Genomic DNA, 11691 nt, shown 5'->3' with positions numbered 1-11691 from the left:
CTTAGCTATATCTACAAAACATCTTGCTGAGATGTTAAGATTGCTTTAAACCTGCATCTACTTCAAGAGAACTGTCATCTTTACTATGTCTTCTAATCTACAAACATATTATGTCTCTCCATTTATTGAGATTTTCTTTGATTTGTTTCATCAACATTTTGTGCATACAAAGTTTTGTACATGTTTTCTTATTTCATTTGTTCATTGCTAATATATTAGAAATAATATTGATTTTTGTATGTTTATCTTATTCTTGCAACCTTGACCAACACTTATTGTAGTAGTTCTTTTGTAGATTTCTTCAGATTTAATATGTATTTATCTCATCTGCAAATAGGGACAACTTTATTTTTTCCTTTCTAATCTTTACGCCTTTTGCTTTCTTTTCTTGCCTTCATTCACTGGCTAGAACTTCTAGCACTATGTTGAATAATTAAAGTCATCTAAATCTAGAATTTTCTTTGTGGGAAGGTATTTAGCTATATATCTATATATCTTTAACAGATGTCTATTCATGTTATATATTTCCTCTTGAGTGAGCTTTAGTAGTTAACATCTTTTAAGGAATTTGTGCATTTCGTCTATGCACTTAAATTTATTGAAAGTTGCAACATTATTCCATTATAATCCTTTTATGGATTATAATCCTTTAATGTCTTTAGGATCAGTAATTATGGCTTTATTCATTTCTGATTTTAATTTGCAGCTTCTCTTTCCTTGATCATTCTGGCTTTAGGTTTAATAATTTTAGTGTTGCTGATTTTCATTGCTATTTCATTGATTTCTGCTTGTTTATTTTTTTCTTCATGCTTTATGTTTTTTTCCTAGTTTAAGGTGGAATTTTAAAGCATTCATTTGAGACAATTCTTCTTTTAATATAAGCATTGATAGCTATAACTTTCCTTCTAAGGATAATTTTAGCCACTTCGCTAAAGCTACATAAGAAGCATTCTACAAATTTTTACAGGTTCTCAATTCATTTTCTTTTAATTTATTTTTTAACTTACCTTGTGATTTCTTTGAGATAGGATTAATTAGAAGTATGTTGCTCAGTCAGTTAAGCTTCTACCTTTGGCTCAGATCATGATCCCAGTGTCCTGGGATCGAGCCCCACTTTGGGCTCCCTGGTCAGTGGGGAGCTGTGCTCTCGCTCTTGCTCTCTCTCAAATAAATAAATAAAATCTTAAAAAAATAATTTCAAAATATTGAGGGATATTCCAGATATATTTTTATTGATTTCAAGTTTCATGGTTGTCAAAGAACATAATTTCAATATTTCAGTTTGTAAGTGTGTGGAGATTTGTATTGTGCCCCAGAATATGGTCTCTTTGGGTGAATATTCTATGTACACTTAAAAAAAAAAGTGGGTTCTTCTACTGTGGATGGAGTGTTCTATAAATGTCAGTTATGTCAAATTGGGTAATAGTCTTTCCATATGCTTACTGATGTTTTTGTCTACTTGTTCTATAAATTAATGAAAGAAGGGTGTTGAAGTTTGAAACTAGAATTGTAGATTTGTCTCTCCTTTTAGTTGTATCAGTTTTACTTAACGTATTATGTATACTTAATGTAATCTGTTACTATATGCATACATATTTAGGGTTGGATTTTTTTCTTCATTAAATGAACCCCATGTCATTATGCAAGGTCCCTCTTTATTCCTGGTAATTTTTCTTGTTCTAAATCTACTTCACCTAATATTAATATACCTAATATAATTTTCTTTCAATTATTGTTTATATGGTATATCATTTTCCTGTGTTATTTTTAATCCCTCTTTGTCCTTATTTTAAGGTGGGTGTTTTACAGATAGTGTAGAATTGGGTTTTGCTTTTTTGTCTGATATTGATATTCTCTGCCTTTTGATTGGGTGTCTAGAACATTTACATTTAAGGAATTATTGATATGTTTAAATTTAAATGCCTTGTGTTACTTGTTTTCTACTTATCCCCACTTTTTGGGCCTTTTTCCTCTTTTCCTACCTTCTTTTGGAATAAGTGCATATGTACTTCTTATGACTACATCTTATCTCCACTATTGACTTATTGGTTATATCTATTATTTTTAATTTTGAGGTTGCTCCTAGAATATAATATGCACATACACATACACACACCTTATCACAGTCTGTCTTCCAATAACATTATATCATTTCACATGTAGCATAAGAACCTCATAATAATATGTTACTATATCCTCTACTCTGAGTCTCAAATCAAGATATCCATAATCTGTATTCTTATCTGGTGCTCAGGGGTTTCTTCTAAGCTCATGTAAGTGTTGGAAGAATTCAGTGATTTGTGACTAAGGTCTCCTATTTCTTGCTGGCTCTTAGTTAGGTGATGCCCTGAGCTCCTAGAGGCCATTCTCATGTTCTTGCCACATGGCCCTCTTCATCCTCAAAACCACTAAGAGAATTTTTCTCTCCTCAAATCTTTCTCATACTTACATCTCTGACTTCTGTGTCTGGATCCCTAGATCTATATTTAAAGGACTCCTGTGATTGAATTAGGCTCAAATAGAATAAGCTCCTTTTTGCCATTTAAGATAACATAATTACAGAAATGATATCTCACTGTATTCACAGGTCCCACCCACATTCAAGGTCTGCATCACTGGGAGTCATCTTATTCATTCTGCCTATCACACAAGGCAGGGAGACTCATATAAGCTAAAACCTAATTCATAAAGAAGAAAAATAAGATATTTTCCATCTGTAACCTCTCCAGTTAACTAAACCTTACTGGACAGTAAAATTTTTTTCATCTTACAGTGCCATGTCTACTACATGCCAGACATATAATGAGAACTCAGTATTTGTTGAATGGAACACCTGACCCTCTTTGTAAATAACAGAAGTTTAAAGTATACATTGATTAACATTCTCCAGCAGTCTCAATTGCCTTAATTACTCAAGGCAATCAGGTGTCCTAGATTCCACTTGTAGGGCCTCACTGTGAATACTCCAACAAAATCCCAAGTGAAATCCGTTTCTAATAAAAGAAGCATAACTCCACTCACTATGTCCCTGCATTATGAGAGCTCTAAATAAGAAAAATGCAAAAGGAAAAAAATCACTCATCACACATGCATATGTAATGTAAATTATACATTGATAATAGTAATCAGGAAGTAGGATCTATGGACCACTTGCTTGGAATCTGGCAGACAAAATCAGAGAGGCCGTGCTTCAAGATAGGTGATATATTGCAAACCATTTCTATTCTCTCTCCACTCATCTTTCTGTTCTTTTGAACACACTTGTAATACCCTTTCCCATTTCAGCTTCGTCTAGTTGCCTCTTTTGCCAGCTCCCTATTTCTTCTTTGCTACTTCTTTCTGCCTCTTCACTTTCCTTTCTCTCCATGTATCCTTCTCCCCTCTCCGTTTCTCCTATCTCTCATTAGATTCCTGTTCTCCTCTCCACTGTATACTGGTTCACCTCCTCTCCCCAACTAGTATTGGCTCTTTTAAACAATTGTTGCTTACCTTTATATGAATCAGCTTTTCATCTTCTGTTTCTGAATATTAAGTCTATAATAAGAACAATATGTTTTATCTATGATAAGTATACGTATCTCTAATATCAGCCTATAAAGACAAAATGAAAGATTAAATATTTTTATCTTATATAATCTGAACTGGTACACAGGAATGGAAATCACACATTGCCTCAGAATATCTCTGATCGGTTTCCATCTCTATATACATCCTATATAGAACCCTCTTACAAAGCTGAGCAATACTTAGATTGTCCACTAGATGGCAAATGATCATGTAAGGAGACTGACCATAGAAAAAAGATTTTATAGAATTAGAGATTTGTTATAAAGAAAAGGCAGATTTTTTTAACAAATAAAATAAGTACCAAATAAAATATCCTAAAAGCACCTTAAGCCTTTTTCCGGGACAAAATCCTTCCAAATTCCTATTACCTTATAATTATTTATGAATCAGAAACAAAGCAAAAATAAATAAATAAAAGGTTATAAAGAGGAAATGTTTCCTAGCTATAGGGACTAAATAAATGGTTCACAATTATTCATCATTGAAATAGAAATAAATAAAATGAAAATGTACCATAAGCAGCCCTGTCAGTAAAATGGTCTAGATTTAAAAACACTGTAATCACTTATAAGTAGTAACTATGTCTAAAGGGGAAATATGAATGATCATATGAAAAGGACATTTTTTTTCTAAGATTTTATTTATTTATCTGACAGAGAGAGACATAGTGAGAGAGGGAACACAAGTAGCGGGAGTGGGAGAGGGAGAAGCTGGCTTCCCGCGGAGCAGGGAGCCCGATGCCAGGCTCAATCCCAGGACCCTGGGACCATGACCTGAGCCGAAGACAGGCACTTAACGACTGAGCCACCCAGGCACCCCGAGAACATATTTAAATAACATAACAGTTTAGTGAAGGATAAATATATTAGTGGGGGTGTTTATTACTACAAGGAATTACCAAATTAAAATCTATTGAACCAAATTAAAATCATCTCTAAATATGCAATAAAAATAACAAGTAATACATCAGTAGCCTTAATATTTCAGGTATTCATGCAAATCAATGAACAAGTGGAACTACATCAAACTAAAAAGCTTCTGTACAGCAAAAGAAATGATCAATAAAATGGAAAGGCAACCTATGGAATGGGCTAACATACTTGCAAATCATATATCTGATAAGGTGCTAGTATCCAAAATATATGAAGAACTCATACAACTGAAGAGAACAAAGGCTAACAACCTGATTTAGAAAATGGGCAGAGGAAATGAATAGTTTTCCAAAGAAGACACAAAAATGGCCAACAGGTACATGGAAAAGTGGTCAATGTACAACTTATTTGGGAAATGTGGATCAAAACTATAACGGGATATCACCTCACTCCTGTTAGGATGGTTATCATGAAAAAGTACTTCTCTACAAGATACACTGTTACAAAAGGAAAAAATATACGATTAGGGTAAGGGTCTTGAGATGGGAGATTATCTTGGATTATCTGGGTGAAACCAATGCAAATAGGCTCCTTAATTTGTGAAAAAGGGAGGAAGAAGAGTCAGAGAAAGAGATGTGAGGATAGAAGCAGAGGTCCAAGTAATTCAATTTCTGGTATTCTAGAGACAAGGAATGTGGTCAGCATCTAGAAGCTAGAAAAGACAAGGAAACCGATTCTCCCATAGATCTCCAGAAAGGAAGGCTGACATCTCAATTTTAGCCCTGTGAGACCTGTTTTGGACTTCTGACCTCCAGGACTGTATGATAAAAAAGTTTGTGTTGTTTTAAGCCACTGTGTATGTGGTAAATTGTTACAGCAACAATAAGAAACTAATGCAGCTCCTTAGGAAAGAAATATCAGCTGTTTCTTTTAAAGCAAGAAAGTGATTACCTAAACTTGAGTAAGATTCACTTAATATCTCAGAAAAGACTACAGGATAAAAGCATCCATCTTATGTAACAGATAATGAAATTTTTTTCCCTGTAGATGATAAAATAATTGTTTGTGGAGAAAGGCCTGATTTCTTGATAATGTTCTTAGGTAAGGACATTTTACGGGAGACACACACTCTGGAGCTGACAGGTTGCTTGCAAGTTTCACAGGCAAGAGGAAAACAATTCTGCATAATAAAGAGACTGATAATGGAGTGCCGGACTGAGCTACTCTGGGACAACTAGGGGAGGGAGGCAGAATCCAGGAGTAGAACACAGTTTATGTCCTGGGGACTGGATGAATGAAATGTCAGGAGCTACAGAACCCCCTTTCCATTTCTATACTGATCAGCTTTTGCTAGGGTAATAAACAATCTCGTAGTCTCAGTGGCTTAAACAATAAATCAAATGTCTTGCTCATGAGTGTTGGTTGTGGCTCTGTTGGGCCCAGCTGGGTTCCTGGTGTCAACTAGGCCTGGGTTGCGAGCTGAACTATGTGTGTCTCATGCAGGGACCCAGACTGAAGAAGTGCTACCTAAGCATACTGTTCTCACAGAGGATGGTAAGAATGCAGGAGGGTGATGGGCTTCTCTTAGAAGAAGGCAACCTGTCACTTCAGGAAGAGGAGAGTGAATATTTGCTGACCAATATTCCAATCTACTATAGTCCCATAACACTTCAGGCAAACTGGGAAACTAATGGTAGACCTGGTGTCACTGGAAATTTGGTGAAAGCCAGAGTGTATGCTGAGTTTTGCACTGAAGTCTGCACAGGACTGAAACAGTAAGCCCGAGGGAATAAGGAAAACAGCCAAAGAAAAAACAGGGTTAGTTTTATTTCTTTAACCCAAAGGAAAAGAAAAGTGAACCAACATTTTGATAAGTAACATCTCTTTATCAGGTACTGTGTTGAATAGTTTCATTCTCATTTATTTTCACAGGTTTTTGAGGTGAGAAAACAAGCTCAGAAAGGTTAAGAATATTGCCCAAGTTCCTATAGTTTGTATTCCGTGATGGTAATTCAGGAATGTATCATTAAGGAAAGTTGAACTAAGGAGTCAAAGGGCATAGGAAGTGACTCTTTAAAAATGGAAGGCTAGAAAAGTACGAAAAGATTTCAACCCCCATCAAAATTGGGAAGGACTTGTTTTGCATAGAAATGAGGTTAAAACAAGCTGGATCAGTAGACCAGGCAAAGTCATGGTCCATGGATTTCTGGAAAACAGTGGTGCAGCTCCAGCCCCCAGGAGACTGTCTGGTGCCAACTGAAGCTACAGTTTTAGAGAGATAACCAAGGAAATAAATTCAGAAGAATTTATAATAGAACTGAAATAGGGGCACTACTGGCCCATTAGAAGTACCTTTGAAAGTTAGAGAAATGTGCCTTTTCTTCCTTTGTCACAGACCTGTGTCAAAGTACATGATTTGACCAATCCCACCTGCTCCCTCCAAGAGGGTAGCCTAGATCTCTACAACATTATGCCATCATCCTAGTTTGGTTGGGGTAAGAAGGGGGAGGTGGAAGTTAAGGATTTCAATCATAAAGAAGGGTATCCAAGCTGTCCACATGAATGAGAAAAGTAGTCTATTTATATGGCTGTCTAGTGGAGGTTTAAATAGTCACCTAAAGTTGGATATGTATTAGTTGGTTTTTGTTGTTAAACTTTTTTTAAAAATAATTTATTTATTTTTTTATTTTTATTTTTATTTGAGAGAGAGAGAGCAGGGGGAGGAGCAGAGGGAGAGGGAGAGAGCAAATCTTAAGCAGATTCCTCACTGAGCACACAGCCCAATGTGGGGCTCCATCTCATCACCCTGAGATCATGACCTGAGCCAAAACCAAGAGTTGGATACTTAACCTACTGCGTCACCCAGGCACCCTTGTTGTTAAACTTCTTAAACAAAGAATAAATGTGCTCTCTTTTAGATATTCCCCAGCACACTAAAAAGTAATTCACAATTTGGCAACATTCTAAGAGTTTAGATACTTAGGAGAATTCACAGCAATGAGTCACAATTAGACTCAAATATCACTGCACTATACCTACACTACAACATACTGTTTTAAAGTATGCATTTTCCCCAAATGGGTAATTAACATGAATTTAGTTATAAAATATACAAAGTTCTTTCTCTATTCTATCTACTTTTTAAGTTAGATATACCATATCAAAATTCCACCCAACCTTCAGGACCCATTTCAGATCCCAGACTAACCTTGGTCAAGGTTCCACAGATGATATTGGGTGCTCCTCTAATTCTTGGGTGTTTTGCTTATGCCTCTGTTATGAATTAACTTTTATGATGATGGGTAAGTTATTGGAACACTCAGAAAAACTCTATCCTTCAAGCCCAGCCCAAGAACTCTTTTTTATTTAAAATCACCCTTGGTAACCTACTCTAGGTAGTTTGTCATTCCCTCCCTTTATGCTAATATTAAAGGTAGAGCACACATAATCTGACCCTCACTAACTTATATAGTTGAGAAAGATTTGGGGTGGGGGGTGGAGGTTAACTAAACATTTGTGAGCTCATTGAAGGCAGAGGACATAAGATACCTTTTTCATCTTTGCTACCCTGAAATAATATAGAACTTAGATCAGAGTTTTTAAGCCTGGGAACTATTGACATTGGGGGCCAGGGAAGTACTTGTTATAGAGGGTTGCCCTGTGCATTGTGGGATATTTAGCAGTATTCTTCTTCAGTCTTAATAACCAAAAATCTCTCCAAATGTGGCCAAATATTCCCTGGGGGATAAAATTGCCTCTGGTTGAGAACCACTGATCTAAACCATACCGTGCGTTGACTTGATGTCAGCAATTGTCACATTTTTTCCTCTACCTTACATCTTTTACATCATGCAGCACTAGAAAGGAGTTCAACAAATGTATTTGAATAAGTGATTTAAATAAGTTGTGAATAATACTAAAATCTTTCCTCTGAGCCATTAAAAATAGGGTTTATAGGGATAATATCTATTCATGAGAGAGATGATGTGGTATATTGGCTAATGAGGCAAATTTTGGAGTCAGACTGGGTAGGTTCAAATCTATGGTACATGTGTTTATATCCCAGCTCTCAGCTTCCTAGTTCAGTAACCTTGAGCAAATCATTAGACTTTGCTGCACCTCAGTATCCTCATTATAAAATGATGATACAAATAGTACTTATCTCAACAAGACTAAGTGAAGATTACATGATAAGCTATGCAAAACACTTGGAGCAATACGTGACAAGCGTCGGTTATTATTACATATGTGTATGTGTGCATGTGTCAGTATACTAACATATCATGTCTATTATAGAACATACAAACATATACAATCGTTTTCAAGGCAACATAGGATAATAGGTATAAAGAGGTTCTGCTATTTTCTTTCCCCGCCCACTGGATTATTTTGTTGGTATGCCTTGAGTGCTATGTGTTGCTTTTTGATGATTTCTGCTTTTAGGAGCACGCTGAGGATAGATTAGGGATTGGCATTCCTCATGGCCAGGAAGCTGCCTACTGAAGGCTCCTGTGGAGATGGACTGAGGTGTGTGATTTGGCAAAGAGTTAGATCCGGTGGGCCAGTTTCACATTAAGTTTTGTGTTCACATTCTCATCTGCCACCCTCAAGTTTCTGTTTAAACAAGACATCCTGGTTTTTACCTCTGCTCCATGAAATTAAGGAAAAGTTCTGTGTCCAAAATTGCACTAACGAATTTAAAAGGTAGATAGAAACAGAGGTTATTACTTAAATGTTTATCCATTCATTTGACAGACATTTACTGAGCACTTAATGTGCCAAACCTTGTTATGGAAGTTGAGAATTAGCCTGGAACAAAGCATAAAAAATTGCTGCCTTCTCAAGACTTACATTAAGGTGGCAGGAAGAGCACTTTCAGAAAGGAGAGCAACAAGGTTAGAGGCCATTAGACAGGAATACGCCTAGTATGTTGGGGAACGACCAAGAAACCACAGTGGTTGGAGCAATGGGAGCTTGAGTAAGAGGAAGGACTTGAGGCCGGAAGGGTGGGATGGAGGAGTAGGGTCACAGATTGCACGGGGCCATGGCATCGTTATAAGAACTTTAGCTTTTATTGCAAGGGATTTAGGAAATAATTGAAGTATGTTTAGCAGACAAATGATATCATCTGAAGGCACTTTAACTGAATCATTCAGGCTGCTGGGTTCCAAATAAACTGGGGCAAGGGCGGTGTGCAAGGGCAGAAGCATGAAGACCAGTCAGGATTCTCCTATAAAATATTAAAATAAAATAGTGCAAATTAAAAAAATGATGTTGTCCTGTGCTACATGGATAGCAGTGGTCAAACTCTGTATGTATTTTGGAGGTAATGTTTTTAGGTTTTGCTGACTGATTAGCTAACTGATATAGCCATTGAGAAGGGGGGAAGTCAAGGAAGACACTAAGACTTTTGACCTGAGCAACTTTTGACCTGACTTTTGAAGAATGGAGTTACCTGTTCTTAAGTAAGAAAGACAGGGACAGAGTGGAATGTGAGGAGGTCAGTTTAGACGTGTTAAGTGTGAGATGCCGCTAGAATCTATAAGCAACTAGATATAGTAGTCTGGAGTTCAGGAGAGAGGACAGATTAGAACTCTCAATTTTGGAGTTGAGAGCACATAGATGGCTTAAAGCCATGGGTGAAATACGATCACCCAGATGGGAATCTGGATACAGGAATAAATCAAATGAATTCTGGATATATTTTGTAGTTAGAGTTAACAGGATTTGCTGGCAATTTAAATGTAGATGTAAAAGATAAGACTCAAGGATGACTCCAGGGGTTTTGGAGGGAAAAAAAAATGAAGCTATTGATAGACTGATCCTGGGGCCCTCCAATATTGGAGCGAAAGAGGAATCAGCAAACCGAGAAGGAATGGTTAGAAAGGAAGGAATCAAACCAGGGAAGTGTGATATCTTAGAAGCCAAGTGAAGACAGTGTTTCAAGGAGCAAGCAATGGTCCTTGAAGCCTGTGTCAAATGCTACTGGATTTCTATGAAAACTGAGAAATGACAGTGGGATTTCACATGATAGAGGTCATGGGCAATCATACTGAAAGCAGTATCAATTGAGAGAGATGGGAACAAAAGAAGGGTTGCTAAGAGAGTAAATATTAAAAGTTTTTATCACAAGAAAAAAGTTTTTGTAACTTTTGTAACAGATGGTAAGTAGACTTATTGTGGTGATCATTTTGCAGTATATTCAAATACCAAATCATTATGTTGTATACCTGACACTGATATAATATTATACATCAATTATACCTCAATAAAAAATAGGTAATGATAGGATTTGCTGTAAGAACAGAGGAAGAAAAATTATATACAGAGATTACAAGATTATAGACAATTTAAAGGAGTTTTGCTGTAAAGGAGAGAAATGAGACAATGAATGGTTACAGAGAGAGATGTGATCAGTTTTGTTGATTTGTAGGTTGGACAAATATTAGCGTGTGTTTATGCTAATAACAATTAGTTAACAGAGAGACAAACTTTGTCGACACATGAGAAAGTAAGAGGTTGCTTAAGCAAGTGTTCATGGACAGGCTACAGAGGATGTGTTCTAGTCCACAAGAGAAGGGCTGGCCTTTGCTAGAAACATGGACACATCATCAATAGGAACAGAAGAGAAGGTAAAATATTTTTTGGGAAAGGATAGGCAGATAGGTGGATGTCCTGGGAGACTACAGAATATCTCTTCTGAATAATTCTCTTTTCTCAATGGGTCAGGAAACCAGGTCATCAGCCAAGAATGCATTTGTAGAGAAGATATGAAATGGTCAAGAAAAGTGTGAGTATGAATGGATTAGGGAAATATTTGAGGGTTGCTGGAAAGCATTCCAATCCACTTAAGGTGAATTTTCATGAACTAAAAGTGAGACAGGGCAGCATGGCTTTGTTTTTTCCTTTAGTCAGAGTGGCTCAGGACAGACCATTTTAGATGGGAGTTTTAGATTTAACTAGGACTGAGGTTTAGGCAGAAAGTAAGAAAAAGATTGAGTGCAAACATTGAAGGTATATGCAGGGGAGTGATGATGATGGTGAACAATGGAATTTAATCTAGTTAAGTAGGGAAATGTGTACACAGAGTGGGGTGGTCAAGGTCAGTGAAAGGTGGTAGAAATTAATGGACTGTAGGTGCAATGAATTGGAAGCCTTTTTGGAATTTTGTGACATGAGAAAACGAGCTGGAATATGAGAGGTAGCATTCAAAAGTAAATTTGAAATTGAGATTATAGAGGGATCTCAGTTA

Source organism: Halichoerus grypus, chromosome 12 (assembly GCF_964656455.1).
Source record: "Halichoerus grypus chromosome 12, mHalGry1.hap1.1, whole genome shotgun sequence".
NCBI classification, from domain to species: Eukaryota; Metazoa; Chordata; class Mammalia; order Carnivora; family Phocidae; genus Halichoerus; species Halichoerus grypus.
Note: the sequence above shows the minus strand (reverse complement) of the source record.